Source organism: Schistocerca serialis, chromosome 2, assembly GCF_023864345.2.
Source record: "Schistocerca serialis cubense isolate TAMUIC-IGC-003099 chromosome 2, iqSchSeri2.2, whole genome shotgun sequence".
Taxonomy (NCBI): domain Eukaryota; kingdom Metazoa; phylum Arthropoda; class Insecta; order Orthoptera; family Acrididae; genus Schistocerca; species Schistocerca serialis.
In genome coordinates, this window is record NC_064639.1 from 169,233,743 (window position 1) to 169,253,296 (window position 19,554).

Consider the following 19,554-nt stretch of genomic DNA (forward strand, 5'->3'; position numbering starts at 1 on the left):
TAGCACGTCTTTTTTTTTAAATTTCAAAACGGTACTTACTTAAAAAAACACGCCTCGTAAACTTGAGACTCACATGTCTCCAAAAAAATGTATATCCAACAAGTTTTAATGTGCTGCAACCATATAGGTGGGAAGGAAATCGTCGGATGCACTTCACTCAGAGATAGAAAGTCATATATTTTGGAGAAAAATAGCTTTGAAAACAAGGGAGATTTTATTTTCCAATGTGCTTTTGGCTCATATTCACTCCAGTGGTATTAGGATCGGTATAACAACGGCTGATGTAAGAAAGTCGAGCAGTCGGTACAAAAATAAGCAGGAAATAATATTTTCATTGTTTCTGGTGCTTCGTATACCATCTGTTCACCGTAATATTCACAGTCTGTTTTCGTAAGTGCTACGTTTAAGAACCAAAAGAAATCTTGAGAGATTGCAGGGCAATCTTACTTCTTATTCGGTGTAGGGAATACGATCTACTGCGATTTGACTTCATACATTATGATGAAATGGAGGGCCGTGCTTTCACCCTGTATTGTGTTAGCAAAAGACACTGCAAACGCGTGGGAAAGAGGCCGCGAAGCTGAATTTTTTTCCGTTTCCTGCCAATTAACTTAAAAGTCTCTGATTGGCCAAATCGGTTTGCAGTGCAAAGACCATTCTCTGAGCTTAGAATGCCGGGCTCCAGCTCGTGATTGGCTTGTATGAAAGTGGGGGAAGTCAACAAAAGAGAAATGTCCTTTTGGAACCGAGCTGAGGAGGAAACGGGGAGAAAGGAAGAAAGATCTCTCTTGTACAAGTCTCTTGTACTGGCGCTTCGCTAGTAAAGAACTGCAGGTCTCAACCTAAACGGTGAGACTTGTGTCCTTTGCTAGTGTGCGACTTAGAGCCTGTGCCGGTCACCTTTAGAACCGTGAGAGGTACTGCTTATATCATCACGGTCACAACGAGTGATGCATGGGTGTACTTATTTGTCTTGAGTCGGCCGTCTAAACATTTGACGTATTCCGACACGCACAGTCGTGGCACGGAGTTAAATTGGTTTGGCAGATCAGCAAACGGGTCCACCTGCACACTGGAATCCTTCGGGGTTTCAGAGTCTCATAGGGAAGTACCTGCGTTCTGAATTAACAGAACGCGAGACCGAGTACTTGCATTTAAGAACAGATTGCCGCCGTCCATGACTTCAGTCGCCGAACGCATCGTAGTGTGCCGCCTTGACCAGTAGGATGGTAAAGTATTCGCTGCTGCGACGTAGGGCTATAATATCTATTGCTCAGCACTCTGTTCTTTCGAACCATATTTTTTTTTATTTTTTATGTGGTAGAATATAGATGCTTGGTGGTGGCGTCGTTTGATGGCACAACCTGGATCCACGTATGAAGTGAGATAGAGCGAATAGTGTTCTGGTTAGTGTGGTGTGTCGATCCCCAGCAGATCACTTTGTCCACCATAGATCCCATGTCAGTAAGACGTCTGCTAAATAAAAAAAAATTGTATGATTTTTCTTTAATAATTGTGTTGCCTTGTCATGTTTAAGACCATTGTGAATTAGATTACAACTTCTCCTTGAGTTCTGATTAACAGTTCCTTCACTTTTTTTTTATGGCAGTCTAGATCTGGAACATAAGGAGTAGCTTTTTCACTTGGTTGTCACTGCGTGGATCCTTACTTCATTTACAATACTCATCTTTCACGCTTAAGCTAGGTCCATATTGACCACAGTGATACTCGCAAGGGGAAGCCACGACGTTTGGAACGCGGATTTACTTCAAACTTCGTACACTCGTAGTACTCCATTAGGACAGCAAAATGTGTAAGCAGTAGCGCGTACTTCTCAAGCGTTATTGAGAAAATCGCAAGATAATCTCGGTCGTCAAGTATATACCTGTGCGTGGCCGTTTTTGCCATGAAGCGGCGACAGCCGAGTGGGTAGCGTTCAAGCCCCGTAATCGCTGGATCGAATCCCGTTCGTCAGTTCTTTTTATTTCTAACACAGTCATTTTCTTTACTATTTATATTACAATTGATATAATTGGAAAAATACGTGTAATCGGATGAACTATTATTATTAAATTTACAATGTTATTTGACAGTCTACAAATTTTTATTATCGTAAATAATATAATATTTATAAATATCGACTAGTAAACGACCAAACGCATAAAGTGATATTGAAAATGTATGCTAGTCCGTGTCTTCAAGATTGTTCGTATTTAATCGACAAAGAACAAGGAACTGCTTCTCGTGAAGACGCTATTAAAATACACTCGATACTACATGATCAATTTTCAGCGCCGATATTTGAGGAAATGCTGCGTTGCGCATGGTTTGCTTCCAAATTAACGGCTGAAAGACAGGTTTTTGAAAATCTTAACGAGGTCTGTCTTTCCACGGACAACCTCAAAAGACGTTGCGTATGCGGAAACAGCTTTTATTCAGTGCAGCTGGTGCCGTTTAACTTTATGTTTTCCATGTTTTTACGAAAAATACCATCCTGCAACTTGTAATGTCGAAAGCGACAATTAATTGTACATCTTTCGAAAGCCGTCTTTGTCGGTCAAAACATGGAGGTAACAAATAGTTTCGGGCCCCTTCCAGGTATATGGGATTTCTCAAATCACGGACAAGCATACATTTTCAGTGTCACTTTATGCGTTTGGTCTTTTACTAGTCGATATTTATGAATATTATATTATTTGTGATAATAAAAATTTGTAGACTGTTAAATAACATTGTAAATTTAATAGAAGTTCATCCGATTACACGTATTTTTCCCATTATATCAATTGTAATGTAAATAGTAAAGGAAATGACTGTGTTAGAAATAAAAGAAAACTGACGAACGGGACTCGATCCATCGATTACGTAGCTTATGCCGTCAAAAGAACGTTTAATACAAAGGATGCTTCTTCTGCATCAAGAAAAGAAACGCTGTTGTCACTGCAGTGGAAATTTCAAGGGGCATTGCTTCTGCACCAAAGGAAACGTTTCATTCCTGTCGATGACTCTTTGCTGTAAAGCTTTTATTTTCATCTTTTTTTCTTTTTTATTTTTTTAACTGTTTTAATTTACAAAAAAGTTTTTTGTAATTGTTTGTTTCCACTATTCTTTGCGTGAGATATCTCGGCTTATTGACGGCAATCAACGCTCGTCTTCTCGAGGGTTGCCTATTATGGTATACCCCTAGCATATGCTTGGTCTCGTTCCATTTTCCCCATTTGTATGTTATCTCCTATGTCAGCAGTTGTCCTCTCTTAGCACTGAGTGCCCAGTTGCCGGATGCCACACACTGGTTGTGATGTGGAGTATATGGAAGTGAAGGGAAAAAAATACATAACACACTGCCATCAACGTTATGAAAAGTCGGACGCAGTGCCTACATCTACTTCGTCGTTCCTTGTTCGTTTTTTTTTTTTTTTTTTTCATCGTCTTTGTCGTTCATAGCGTCGTTATTCTCAAGGCTGGTATACAGTTCGCGAACTTTTGTCTGTATTTGTCATCCTTCGTCAGCAGTTGTGCTTGTGTGGCTAGATATACTGTGTAGCCCTGGTAAGATGGCGTATCTTCGGCTTGAATTAGGTAATGCAGAGTATGGCCTGTCAGCCATGTCAATGTATTTTTCTTCGTAATGGGATAGTAAGTGCCATGAGGTTACAACACCGATGTGATGGAGACTGTCTGTCTAGCTGTCCTGCAGATAGAGGCAAGGTTCATTCTGCACCATTGCCAGACCAATTTATTTTCTCCGCAGACACATCTGTGTTGTAAGTTGTCTATGAGGGCACACTCCCCACATCTGTCAGTTGCCGACAATAGTATTCTGTGTAATTTTTGTTTCGTAGGCATGGTCTCATTAACTACTTTATACCACGTTGATCTGATATTTGTTCCGAGCACTTTATTGTGGATGTTCTTCCAGATTTGATCCCAATCCCGAAGGGGATCTTTCGTTTCCATGCGGTTTACTCTTTCACCAGTATTCATTATCCGCTATAATTGGGCGGTTCTAAGGTCCTGTAGTGGTGCGCTCAGTTTCGCTCGGAGGTAACTAACTTCGAGCCGCACTCGGCTGCCGCCGCTTCCTGGTAAAAACGGCCACGCACAGGTATATATTTGACGACCGAAATTATCTTGCGATTTTCTCAATAACGCTTGAGAAGTACGCGCTACTGCTTACACATTTTGTTGTCCTAATGGATTACTACGAGTGTACGAAATCAGAAGTAAATCCGCGTTCCAAACGTCGTGGCCTCCCCTTGTCAGTGCAAAAACCATGAAAAAATTTTAATAGGTTGCAAATATAAAAACTAAGCAACATCATTGGGTGCAACTCACTCAGAAAGTCATATATTTTGAAAATAATAGTATTGAAAACAAAGGAGACACACATTTTCAACGTGCTTATGGGGCCATATTGACCCCAGTGCTTCTAGGAAGGTCAAACATAGCATTAGCAAGGTCGTCAAGCAGAACAGCAGAGTGGGTCGGTGAGCCGGGCCTGTGGTGCTGGTCGAGGCCAGGTACTCCAGCAGCAGATCCTGGAGGCAGTCGGCTAGTGTTTGCTGCGCCGCGCTGCGCCGTGGGTCCTGGAGGCGCCGTGGCGGCCCGACTGGGTTGCCGCGCGACGCCCACCGCCGTGTTGCCGCCCCGTCCCTGAGCGTGAGTCGCACGGTCCGTGGGTGCAACTGGGATGAAGCACGAGGCCGCGGTCCAGCTTCCTGCGCAGCTGGCGGAAGTTGTTCACCATGGGGCCGTTTGTGGTCTGCAGTTTCCGGAACTCTGCCAACTGCGGACAAGTAAGACTCTGGTTCTCACCACACTCACTGAGACTAAACCCCGAAAAAATACAGTTTCATACTTCGTTTTATATTTGCATGCAGCTACGAGGTAGTTATAATTAAAGTGCTATCATTACAGACGAATGGAAAAACTGGTAGCAACCGACCTCGGGGAAGATCAGTTTGGATTCCGTAGAAATGTTGGAACACGTGAGGCAATACTGACACTACAACTAATCTTGTTGTTGTTGTTGTGGTCTTCAGTCCTGAGACTGGTTTGATGTAGTTCTCCATGCTACTCTATCCTGTGCAAGCTTCTTCATCTCCCAGTACCTACTGCAACCTACATCCTTCTGAATCTGTTTAGTGTATTCATATCCTGGTCTCCCTCTACGATTTTTACCCTCCACGCTGCCCTCCAATACTAAATTGGTGCTCCGTTGATGCCTCAAAACATGTCCTACCAACCGATCCCTTCTTCTACTCAAGTTGTGCCACAAATTTCTCTTATCCCCAATCCTGTTCAATACCTCCTCATTAGTTATGTGATCCACCCATCTAGTCTTCAGCATTCTTCTGTGGCACATTTCGAAAGCTTCTGTTCTCTTCTTGTCTAAACTATTTATCGCCCACGTTTCGCTACCATACATTGCTACACTTCATACAAACACTTTCAGAAACTACTTCCTGACACTTAAATATATACTCGATGTTAACAGACTTCCCTTCTTCAGAAACGCTTTCCTTGCCATTGCCAATCTACATTTTATATCCTCTCTCCTTCGACCATCGTCAGTTATTTTGTTCCCCAAACAGCAAAACTCCTTTAAGTGTCTCATTTCCTAATCTAATTCTCTCAGCATCACCCGACTTAATTCGACAACATTCCATTATCCTCGTTTTGCTTTTGTTGATGTTCATCTTATATCCTCCTTTCAAGACACTATCCATTCCGTTGAACTGATCTTCCAAGTCCTTTGCTGTCTCTGACAGAATTACAATGTCATCGGCGAACCTCAAAGTTCTTATTTCTTCTCCATGGATTTAATACCTACTCAAAAATTTTCTTTTGTTTCCGTCATTGCTTGCTCAATATACAGATTGAATAACATCGGGGAGAGGCTACACGACTTATCTTAGAAAGTAGATTGAGAAAAAGCAAACCTACGTTTCTAGCATTCGTAGACTTAGAGAAAGAGTTTGACAATGTTGACTGGAATACTCTCTTTCAAATACTGAGGATGTCAGGGGTAAAATACAGGGAGCGAAAGGCTATTTACAATTTCTATAGAAACCAGATGGCAGTTATAAGAGTCGAGGGACATGAAAGGGAAGCAGTGGTTGGCAAGGGTGTGAGACAGGGTTGTAGCCTCTCCGCGATGTTATTCAATCTGTATATTGAGCAAGCAGTGAAGGAAACAAAAGCAAAATTTGGAGTACGAATTAAAATCCATGGAGAAGACATAAAAACTTTGAGATTCGCCGATGACATTGTAATTCTGTCAGAGACAGCAAAGGACTTGGAAGAGCAGTTGAACGGAATGGACGGTGTCTTGAAAGGAGGGTATAAGATGAACATCAACAAAAGCAAAACGAGGATAATGGAATGGAGTCAAATTACATCGGGTGATGCTGCGGGAATTAGATTAGGAAATGAGAAGCTGAAAGTAATAAATGAGTTTTGCTATTTGGGGAGCAAAATAACTAATAATAGTCGAAGTAGAGAGGATATAAAATGTAGAGTGGCAATGGCAAGGAAGCGTTTCTGAAGAAGAGAAATTTGTTGACATCGAGTATATATATAAGTGCCAGGAAGTCGTTCTGAAAGTATTTGTATGGAGTGTAGCCATGTATGGAACTGAAACATGGACGATAAATAGTTTAGACAAGAAGAGAATAGAAGCTTTCGAAATGTGGCGCTACAGAAGAACGCTGAAGATTAGATGGGTAGATCACATAACTAGTGAGGAGGTATTGAAGAGAATTGGGGGGAAGAGAAATTTGTGGCAGAACTTGACTAGAAGAAGGGATCGGTTGGTAGGACATGTTCTGAGGCATCAAGGGATCACCAATTTAGTATTGGAGGGCAGCGTGGGGGGTAAAAATCGTAGAGGGAGACCAAGAGATGAATACACTAAGTAGATTCAGAAGGATGTAGGTTGCAGTAGGTACTGGGAGATGAAGAAGCTTGCACAGGGTAGAGTAGCATGGAGAGCTGCGTCAAACCAGTGTCAGGACTGAAGACCACAACAACAACAACAACAACCCACAGAGGTTCCGTGTGGGCTGTAATTATCATGTGGCAGTGGAACACAATACACTTTATGATGTATTGATGTGGAACCGATTTATGCTGGAAAAAATTAGTTCCAGTTTTGGCCACCAGGTGAACATCTGGCTCTGCGAATTCAGGAAAGACATATAGAAATGTTGCTGTATTAAATGGGTTACGAGCCGGGCATGGCTAGAAAAGCTAACAAGTGAGAGAGGCATAACGGCTATTTTGTTATTAACTGCTGCTTGCACAATTTCTTCAATTTGAGCACCAGAGACGTTGATGAGATACTGAATCTGTAAAACAAGATGCTCAACAGTTGCTCACAGAAGTTCCAGGTCCTTTTAGATGTTCCCGGGCCAAAAGTCACCTGGATTCTGTAACACCCCAATTATAGAATCCATATGAACACCATTTTGTTGCAAAAAGATATAGAAAAATCAGTCATCCTGACATTGATGACAGCTACTGACAACAAAATTTACAGTCTTGACAGTTTGGTTAGCAAGAATGTTATGTAAATACTAATGCTTATCATAAATAAAGGACTGAATGATAGAATACCATATGATACGAAAGAGAAACTTTAAAGAAAGAACTCAAAAAATTATTATTTGCGAAGGTTAAAACCCAGACTATAAATGGACCAAAGATAACATTTATCCTTGAAGAGAGTTGTAGCTGCATCGAGCTCGCTGTGACTACAATGTAACTCTGCAATGGAGATGTTAACTTCACTTCTCTCTTGTACTCTTGCAATAGTAGTACGCATGTTAAGCGCTACTAGATTCTTCTAAAACCGATCTGAAGTTTAAAACTTTTACGGTTGGAAGTATTAGTCAGAAGTCGAACTGAAGTAAAATCATCTTTTCTGTTTAGACAGATAATGGGATAGTTGATATGTGTGACAGAAAAATAACTCGTGTGATTGCTGATTTGTGATGGGACTTAGCCTTCGTGATACTTAATAGTCATGAACATCAAAGGACACAGAAAGAGACAGATTGCCGACATAAACTCAATTATTAGACTTGAGTAGGCAACAGATAAACGCAATCACGAAGAACTTACAATTGCGCCGTGTTGTCAGAAGCTATCGTCAAAGTCGGAATTTCTCAGTGTAGGAACAAATAATTACGAAGAACAATAAACTTTAATTCAACTTTAATTCTTCGCGCCGCATACATCATGTAGTGGACATTTAAAGTGTATTTGTGGAATTAACTGATTCTTCGGATAACATAAAAGCGAAAAGTGATTTAGTGACAATTTAACTGTAAACAGCAATAAGTTTACACCAAAATACGACACATTCTGAACACTGTTCAAGGGTATGCTATCGCTGGAATTACGTCGTGTAGTTGTTGAATATGCGACGTAGCGACGCCTTGACGACGGAATAATAATGAACAATTCAATATCCTCACAAAAATCGTGATGTGACATCGGCTTGGGTGATGGATTAATGATTCAAGCCATTATGTTTTCAACGTTTGAATACCCATTCTAAAACCGGGCATAAGAACTACAGTCAGCAAGTTCTCGTAAACTGAAAAGTCTGTCGCGAACACCCAAAGGACCTTTGGTTATCATTTCAGATCAAGGGCGTCATCCTGTTATCGAGTGGTGCACTGCTATATTTACACGTGGAGAAGATCGATGGACATCGAACACAATTGCTTAAATTACAAGAAAGGACGGCGCAGACATTCCGGCGTGGTGCTCCATCGAGACGTTGATATCGGGTCTGAGAGACAGTATCTGAAAAACAACGGAACTGTGCGAGGAGTTTTTTTTTAAGAGTTACAGATTGGCGTTGTCGTCATCGACGGACGCCTTTCCATGTCATCTCGACTGGGACAACCATCACCATCGAGCCGAGACAAACCGAGACGTCACAATTCACATCAGGTGAACTTTTAGGCCAGGCAGCTGGTAAACCTGTGGAGGTAACACGTTCGTGGAAGGTTACATTAAATAGACCGTTCACTGGGTGAGCGACGTGATGTGTTGCACGAAAACACCGGTTTCCTCACAGATGCACCCTTGGCATGCAGCACAGGTAGGTTTTGATAAGCTGCAGACATCATTGTACACCTGACGAGCCCTCTGCGGGTATTCTCTTCAAAACCAAACAGATCGAGAATAAAGGTGCTTGTGATTCCACACCACACGGTCACATACGACAGTGGCTCTTCGTTCACAACACGCAAATTAACGCTACCCACGTTCGGCGGTTCTGTGTATCAACTGCGCCCTCCAGTGTAAAATGTGGCTCACAACTCCATTGAGTATTGTCCGCTCAAATGTCATCAGCTTCGGTCTGTACCAGAAACCAAAGGGCAAATTCAGAACGTTGCTGCAGAACATGAAGTTGCAGCTGCAGCACTTCTTGGATCTTGGATGGGTATTTGTATAAAATAGACAGTGAAACTTTCCATATTATTGACCTGGAGAGCGACAATTCTCGTGACACTGAGCAAGCACATTCACTACATGGAGCATGTGCAATAGCAACATCATGAATAACTTCCATCCGGATAGGAGGCTTTCCTCTTCCAGGTGCCACCACCCACGTTTTCCAATTTCATTGTCGTCTTCTTTAAGCCATTGGATGTCATCCAATGGCATTTTGCCTCTCCTTAGACATTTCAGTCGACAACACCCCCTCAGTGCAAAACTGTAATTGAATCAGTTATTTTGAAAAGGGCACGAGTCACATTTCTTGCCCTATTGAGTTATGCTTGGATTCGGTATCTATAGAGATAGCTACAACATTTCGTATGAAAATAGCATCATTCCAATGCTTAACATAGGCAGAGAAAGGCAATGAGTCTGTTGAATGTTTTGAAAAGGGCACTAGTCCTGCACAGATGCCCCTTTCAAAACAACTACGGTGCTGCTATCTGGTGACCATTTCAGTAAACTCTTCAAGCAGCTAGTTGATTGTAGTTTTATAGTTGATTTGCGTGCAATCATGGACAGTGATACTAATGAATCACGTCGAAAATGCAAAAATGGCCAACGAAACGCAGAAGAATACAAACAAAATAAGATTAAAAGGTGTAAAGTAAAGGGAAATGAACACGTAAGTTATTCTGGGGAAGTCATTGCAGCCAAATCTACAGGACCCGATCGCAGGTAAGTTTCTAACCTAACTTTTATGTTGGTTACATCTTATTAAAAACATAAACTAATATAAAATAAGCTTTCAACATAATTACCAGCAGAACAATTAAAATCACATTTGCATAGGGCAAACATTCACTTCATCTTCACTAAAACCTATAAAATAAATATATCAAAATTTTAATGTAGGCTTATTGTGTTTACTGGGATCAATCAGTCAATTTTAACGTAATTATTAATCTTCAGTCACATAGCATAAATACAGTCTCACCTGTATTTAAGCTCAAATAAATTAAAAATCTGCCGTACTAAATTTACATTTCCACGGGATAACACAGTTAGCCTAAATACCCATTACAAAGCACTAAAGTCAAAAGTAGTAACTTTTGTTTGATTTCAAAAGCAGTATGAAGTGCTTTACAAAATTCAGTGACCTAGACAAGAAAACAATTTTGAAAAATATTCATGAATTTGAAACTAAAACGGAGCAAGATATTTTCCTACAAGGCCAGCTGATTTTATCTGATGTTCCTCGCCGTAGACCACGGAAGGATATTCCACACACCAGACGCCAGACGCCACAATGTTTTGACTTGCTGGTTGCAGGGAAACCTCCAAAAGAAGATAGACGAAACCCAGAAGACTCTAGAAACAAAGCTGTAGCAGGAGCAGTTTGTGAAAAAATAAATGAGCACATTTCCTCTTTCCCAGTAAAGGTAACACATTACGCAAATCTAAATATCAAGTATTTGAATGCCAAGCTAACAGTAACAATCATGCATGCACTCTTTTGCAAAAATTATCCAGACATTAAAGTTATTTATTCATTTTATTTGAAGTATTAGAAGGAGAACTTCGGCTATGCATTTGGAAGGCCACAAAAAGACGTGTGTGCTACTTGTGAGGAGCTCGGTCAAAAGCTTAAAATAAAATTTCTAAATGATAACGCTAAGCGTGTTGCAACCGAGGAGCTGTTGGTACATAAGCGTAGATCACAAAAGTTCTACAATAAAATATGGCAGTAACAGCAAATTGTTATGAACGAGATGACATCGCGTATATTGATTACATGGAGAATTTGCCCTTGCTGCACATTCCAGAGCAAGAGGTATTTTACATGAGACAGCTACGGATGTACTTGTCTTGCATCCATGATAGGAAAAAGGGAGCCTCAGTACATCATTTATATCACGAGGGCTTGGGCAGAAAAGGACCCAATGAGATGTACTCACTTCTTAATCATTACACATGTAATAACATACCTGACAACGCAAAGGAGCTTCATTTATTTTCAGATTCCTGTGGTGGTCAAAGCCGAAACCACACAGTCACACGCTTTATCATGAGTCTGGTTGCAACAGGAAGATTCGACTAAATTGTACCATATTAAACTTCCTGGCAGATTAAAACTATATGTCGGACCGAGACCCGAACTCGGGACCTTTGCCTGTCGCGGGAAAGTGCTCTACCAACCGAGCTACCCAAGCACGACTCACGCACCGTCCTCACAACTTTACTTCTGCCAGTACCTCGTCTCCTACCTTCCAAACTTAACAGAAGCTCTCCTGCGAACCTTGCAGAACTAGCACTCCTGAAAGATAGGATATTTGCGGAGACATGACTTAGTCACAGCCTGGGGGATGTTTCCAGAATGAGATTTTCACTCTGCAGAGTGTGCGCTGATATGAAACTTCCTCGCAGATTAAAACTGTGTGCCGGACCGAGACTCGAACTCGGGAGCTTTGACTTTCGCAGGCAAGTGCTCTACCAACTGAGCTACCCAAGCACGACTCACGAAGGTTGGAAGGTAGGAGACGAGGTACTGGCAGAAGTAAAGCTGTGAGGACGGGGCGTGACTCGTGCTTGGGTAGCTCAGTTGGTAGAGCACTTGCCCGCGACAGGCAAAGATGCCGAGTTCGGGTCTCGGTCCGGCACACAGTTTTAATCTGCCAGGAAGTTTCGTATCAGCGCACACTCCGCTGCGGAGTGAAAATCTCATTCCTGTACAATATTATCCTACACGGGGGCACTTTTTCTGTGACCGTGACTTTCGGGTAGTTAAAAGATATCTAAAGCGGATTGATCGTGCCTACAGGGTATGCAATGAAACTAGCTGCATCAAGTTCAGAATGTAAGTTTACCAGTGTACTGCATGAAAAATCGTTCACTATTGGTTATAAAGTTTGGTGGGCAAACTTTTACAAAAAAACAACCAAGTTGACAGAATCTTTGGGAAATAGGGTGCCAAAAAATGACAAAATTGATTTTAATATATCAAAGTATTTCATGTCGCAGTGTGAAAATTATAATCGAGGTGTGTCAAAAACTTAACTGCCAATCCCAGTAGTTCTCCCGGTATTTCGCTACCATTTTGAAATGCTGTGACTTCTCAATGCACAACTGCATCGTCTGAGAACAACCTCCCGGAGATTCCAGCGTTATACATTAGGTCGTCTATACAGGCAAACATTAATAAAGCCGACAAGCTGCAGGAGCCGAATTCTGACGGGAAACGGAGGGAAAAAGGTCCTATGAACATGTGTTCGGAAATATATCGTTGCCACGATAGATGGCGCTGACGAAGGAAAGTTCCTTTCACCGTGTGCTGTGCGTTCCTTGTGTGTTGCCTTCTGTGGTGTGATTGACGCAGCGTATTTAATGTATGGAGCAGAATGGCCCGATTTTCATGTCGGCAGCAAGCAAAGATTGTGTACGACCAAGCAGATGGAGCGATCTAAGGCGCTGCAGTCATGGACTGTGCGGCTGATCCCGGCGGAGGTTCGAGTCCTCCCTTGTGCATGGGTGTGTGTATTTGTCCTTAGTACACTTTAGGTTAAGTAGTGTGTAAGCTTAGGGACTGATGACCTTAGCAGTTAAGTCGCGCCGGCCGAAGTGGCCGTGCGGTTAAAGGCGCTGCAGTCTGGAACCGCAAGACCGCTACGGTCGCAGGTTCGAATCCTGCCTCGGGCATGGATGTTTGTAATGTCCTTAGGTTAGTTAGGTTTAACTAGTTCTAAGTTCCAGGGGACTAATGACCTCAGCAGTTGAGTCCCATAGTGCTCAGAGCCATTTGAACCATTTTTGAACCAACCACATGGCACAACATTTCAAGCCCTTTTTGGACTTTTATGTGATCATGGCTCCTTTCAGCAAGACGAACGTACAGGGCGGCGGCGGACTGTGCGTACATCAGACTCTGAGGAGCGCGTCCTACAGAACCCTAGTATAAGTTCTAGTCAGATGGTCAGCCCATATGGTGTAAGCCAAAACCCGGGTCTGTGTATCCTGCATGACAGCCGCTGCTATCCCCATCACCTGCAACGAGTGCAAGGATTATCAGAAATGGATTTCCCTCTACAGGAACGATTTTGTCGGTGGTTTTTGCATCAGACGATCACAATTATGGGATGTCTGTTATGAGTCCTCTCTACCAACGAAGCAACTTCACCAGAACTGACATCATCAACCGAGCGAGGTGGCGCAGTGGTTAGCACACTGTACTCGCATTTGGGAGGACTACAGTTCAAATCCGGCCATCCTGATTTAGCTATTACAGCCCTACTTCTTCTTCTTTCACTTCCAGTCCCGGACGTTAGCTTAGCAACCGCATGATGCTGCACAACGGCCGGTCCAGCCGCGTGGCTGGGAATTCCTTGGTGACGCTGTATGCCGAGAGCACCAAAGATGGCTGACTTCGTGAAACCATAATGGCAGACATTTCGCAGTTCATAAAGAAATTAATAATAGCCAGAGGAATCATGATACCTCAAAAACAAACATGTACATTACTATTATTTGCACGACGATTCTGATGGAGTAATCAGATTTTCAATATCTTTATTAGTATAAACTTTAGTACCTGACGGTAAATTATACAAGTAACACCCAGCAACTAATTTCCAAAATTTAAACGCTTAATCCGATTTTGTCGATCGCCATGTCTTTGGCACGGACTTCAATGCGAGATGCCTTTAATAGGTTCCACTACGAAACATTGTCTCGAAATTTGGTAGAAAATCCGAAGAAATTCTGGTCGTATGTACACAAGTGGCAAGACGCAGCCAGTACCTTCGCTGCGCAGTGCCGATAGTACTGTTACCGACGACTGTGCCGCTAAAGCGAAGTTATTGAACGCCGTTTTCCGAAATTCCTTCACCAGGGAAGACGAATGGAATATTCCAGAATTTGAAACACGAACAGCTGCTTGCATGAGTTTCTTAGAAGTAGATACCTTAGCGGTTGCGAAGAAACTCAGATCGCTAGATACGGGCAAGTCTTCAGGTCCAGATTGTATACCGATTAGGTTCCTTTCAGATTACGCTGATACAATAGCTCCCTACTTAGCAATCATATACAACCGCTCGCTCACCGATAGATCTGTACCTACAGATTGGAAAATTGCGCAGATCGCACCAGTGTTTAAGAAGGGAAGTAGGAGTAATCCATCGAACTACAGACCTATATCATTGACGTCGGTTTGCAGTAGGGTTTTGGAGCATATACTGTATTCAAACATTATGAATCACCTCGAAGGGATCGATCTATTTATACGTAATCAGCATGGTTTCAGAAAACATCGTTCTTGTGCAACGCAGCTAGCTCTTTATTCGCACGAAGTAATGGCCGCTATCGACAGGGGATCTCAAGTTGATTCCGTATTTCTAGATTTCCGGAAAGCTTTTGACACCGTTCCTCACAACCGACTTCTAAATCAAGCTGCGGGCCTATAGGGTATCGTCTCAGTTGTGCGACTGGATTCGTGATTTCCTGTCAGGAAGGTCGCAGTTCGTAGTAATAGACGGCAAATCATAGAGTAAAACTGAAGTGATATCAGGTGTTTCCCAGGGAAGCGTCCTGGGACCTCTGCTGTTCCTGATCTATATAAATGACCTGGGTGGCGATCTGAGCAGTTCTCTTAGGTTGTTCGCAGATGATGCTGTAATTTACCGTCTAGTGAGGTCATCCGAAGACCAGTACCAGTTGCAAAGCGATTTGGAAAGGATTGCTGTATGGTGTGGCAGGTGGAAGTTGACGCTAAATAACGAAAAGTGTGAGGTGATCCACATGAGTTCCAAAAGAAATCCGTTGGAATTCGATCACTCGATAAATAGTACAATTCTCAAGGCTGCCAATTCAATTAAGTGCCTGGGTGTTAAAATTACGAACAACTTCAGTTGGAAAGACTACATAGATAATATTGTGGGGAAGGTGAGCCAAAGGTTGCGTTTCATTGGCAGGACACTTAGAAGATGCAACAAGTCCACTAAAGAGACAGCTTACACTACACTCGTTCGTCCTCTGTTAGAATATTGCTGCGCGGTGTGGAATCCTTACCAGGTGGGATTGACGGAGGACATCGAAAGGGTGCAAAAAAGGGCAGCTCGTTTTGTATTATCACGTAATAGGGGAGAGAGCGTGGCAGATATGATACGCGAGTTGGGATGGAAGTCATTAAAGCAAAGACGTTTTTCGTCGCGGCGAGATCTATTTACGAAATTTCAGTCACCAACTTTCTCTTCCGAATGCGAAAATATTTTGTTGAGCCCAACCTACATAGGTAGGAATGATTATCAAAATAAAATAAGAGAAATCGTAGCTCGAACAGAAAGGTTTAGGTGTTCGCTTTTCCCGCGCGCTGTTCGGGGGTGGAATGGTAGAGAGAAAGTATGATTGTGGTTCGATGAATCCTCTGCCAAGCACTTAAATGTGATTTGCAGAGTAATCATGTAGATGTAGATGTAGAAAGCTATTAGTGTAAACCTAAATTGGTATGAATTACAGGCATGTAACTTAAATAGTACATGAGTTATTGGAGGTCAAAGTGGCCGATTACTATCGATCGCGTCAGGCCATAAGTACTCCACAGTTACACGAAAAAACGGTGGCAGCATGCTTATAAATATTTTGATTCATATGTGTCTTTGTTAATATCCGATATGTGTTATTCATGAAGAAACTGGTCAATTATTTACTGCGTTTTAGAAATCACAGAAGCATTAGGCTCCTGGCCTAGCTTTTGCTTCTTTTCTTTTGATATACACTCCTGGAAATTGAAATAAGAACACCGTGAATTCATTGTCCCAGGAAGGGGAAACTTTATTGACACATTCCTGGGGTCAGATACATCACATGATCACACTGACAGAACCACAGGCACATAGACACAGGCAACAGAGCATGCACAATGTCGGCACTAGTACAGTGTATATCCACCTTTCGCAGCAATGCAGGCTGTTATTCTCCCATGGAGACTATCGTAGAGATGCTGGATGTAGTCCTGTGGAACGGCTTGCCATGCCATTTCCACCTGGCGCCTCAGTTGGACCAGCGTTCGTGCTGGACGTGCAGACCGCGTGAGACGACGCTTCATCCAGTCCCAAACATGCTCAATGGGGGACAGATCCGGAGATCTTGCTGGCCAGGGTAGTTGACTTACACCTTCTAGAGCACGTTGGGTGGCACGGGATACATGCGGACGTGCATTGTCCTGTTGGAACAGCAAGTTCCCTTGCCGGTCTAGGAATGGTAGAACGATGGGTTCGATGACGGTTTGGATGTACCGTGCACTATTCAGTGTCCCCTCGACGATCACCAGTGGTGTACGGTCAGTGTAGGAGATCGCTCCCCACACCATGATGCCGGGTGTTGGCCCTGTGTGCCTCGGTCGTATGCAGTCCTGATTGTGGCGCTCACCTGCACGGCGCCAAACACGCATACGACCATCATTGGCACCAACGCAGAAGCGACTCTCATCGCTGAAGACGACACGTCTCCATTCGTCCCTCCATTCACGCCTGTCACGACACCACTGGAGGCAGGCTGCACGATGTTGGGGCGTGAGCGGAAGACGGCCTAACGGTGTGCGGGACCGTAGCCCAGCTTCATGGAGACGGTTGCGAATGGTCCTCGCCGATACCCCAGGAGCAACAGTGTCCCTAATTTGCTGGGAAGTGGCGGTGCGGTCCTCTACGGCACTGCGTAGGATCCTACGGTCTTGGCGTGCATCGGTGCGTCGCTGCGGTCCGGTCCCACGTCGACGGGCACGTGCACCTTCCGCCGACCACTGGCGACAACATCGATGTACTGTGGAGACCTCATGCCCCACGTGTTGAGCAATTCGGCGGTACGTCCACCCGGCCTCCCGCATGCCCACTATACGCCCTCGCTCAAAGTCCGTCAACTGCACATACGGTTCACGTCCACGCTGTCGCGGCATGCTACCAGTGTTAAAGACTGCGATGGAGCTCCGTATGCCACGGCAAACTGGCTGACACTGACGGCGGCGGTGCACAAATGCTGCGCAGCTAGCGCCATTCGACGGCCAACACCGCGGTTCCTGGTGTGTCCGCTGTACCGTGCGTGTGATCATTGCTTGTACAGCCCTCTCGCAGTGTCCGGAGCAAGTATGGTGGGTCTGACACACCGGTGTCAATGTGTTCTTTTTTCCATTTCCAGGAGTGTATGTTATTTAATTGTTTATGTATTTAATAATGTGTGTTAGAGCGTGTTTATGGCCCAGCCGTAGGAATATTTATTTAATTTCAGTTATTTAAATGTAACTCGAGTATTTCGGATGTGCTTAAATATGTGTGTGGGTGCGTTGGCGCGAGCGCTCTAGCCAATCACAGCGCTCGTGAATGGGGAGACTGGATGGGAGCATCGTTTCCTGAGAGGACACGACGTAGTTGAGGAGAGTGCGGCAGTTCTGGACGGTGCGGCACAGGACATGCGAATGTCGGGACGGGACGGCGCGACAGACGCACAGTCGCGGGAAAGACTTGGACGGTGGAGCAGTTTGCGCGAGATCGCGAAAGATAGAAATACTTCGGAGTGCCGACTTGTGCACTCGTGAGATTGCCGTGGCTTCTGCAGTGAAGACGTAATGTGCGTTTAGAAGTGAACATCTCGCGAGCTATGTTGTCGTTAATTACGTGCAGTAGGAATCTATTGTTTCCCTGTTATTCAACTTTTATTTAATTGCTGGACCATCGACACCAAGTTTTGCAGAAACATACCGCATTCTCAAAAGCACTTCTACTATTGTACTCATCATTTAAAGTCGTTAAGATAGAGCCTGCGCCGGCCGTGGTGGCCGTGCGGTTCTAGGCGCTGCAGTCCGGAACAGCGGGACTGCTACTGTCGCAGGTTCGAATCCTGCTTCGGGCATGGATGTGTGTGATGTCCTTAGGTTAGTTAGGTTTAAGTAGTTCTAAGTTCTAGGGGACTGATGACCTAAGATGTTAAGTCCCATAGTGCTCAGAGCCATTTGAACCATTTTTGATAGAGCCTGCAGATTTGATTTAATTGTAATCTTTCATTTATAAATTTCTATATTAATTCGCAATTGCCGAGTGATAATAACCTTCGACTATTCGATTCATCTGAGTATTCTTATCGTATACTGTAGACCAGCAGTATTTGGTCTGTAATGCGGCAACTACGTATCCCAGCCCCTAGACAACGAAACTAGCCAAAACTTCTAATGTTGCAACTCTGAGTCGGAGGGTGCGTAGTTATGGAAAGTCCGCAAGACTATCCTCAGGGAATGGTTGAGGCGTCTCATCAGCAACAGTTCAACATCAATGTGTGGGCAGGGATTCTTGGCGACCACATACTTGGAGCGTTTATTATTCCACAATGCCTCGACGACTGAATGTACCAAGACTTCCTGCGAAATACTCTGCCTGTTCTGCTTGACAATATACCTTTCGGAGTACTGCAGGCTGTGTGGTATCTGCGTGATGGATCACCAACCCACTTGCGCGTTACAGTTTGCCGACAGCTCAACAACACCTACACCGGACGTTGAATAAGACGCGAGAGGCCCTTAGCATGGCCTGCTAGATCACCGGGCTTTTTACCTAAGGGGGCATCTGGAAAGCGTTGTGTACGCTGAACCAGTTCCTGATGTGCAGACCATTCAAAAACATGTTCACGACGCCTGTGATGCTATTCGGAGAGAGGCCAGAACGTGCGAGACTGTAAGGCAATTCGTGATGCGACACGTGAACGCGTGTATTGCACCCCGTGGAGGTCGCTTTGAAAATTTTGTTGTGACATGGATGCGATGCAGCTCTCCACTTTGTTCCAGCATGACTTGCTGTCATTGCATGCACACTGTCCATTTCCAAACACATGTTCATAGGAACTTTTTTCCTCCATTTCCAGTCAGGAATCCATCCCTTCAATTTGTCGATTTCATTAATGTTCACCAGGTAGATACAGTGAACAGTAGTAGTCCTGTAAAACATACAGCATGTATACCTAAAATGATTTTTTAAGTCATAAGAATTCTCTCCATTAACAAAGACAAACTGTGTTCTGCACTACTGGCCACTAAAACTGCTACACCACGAAGCTGACGTGCTACAG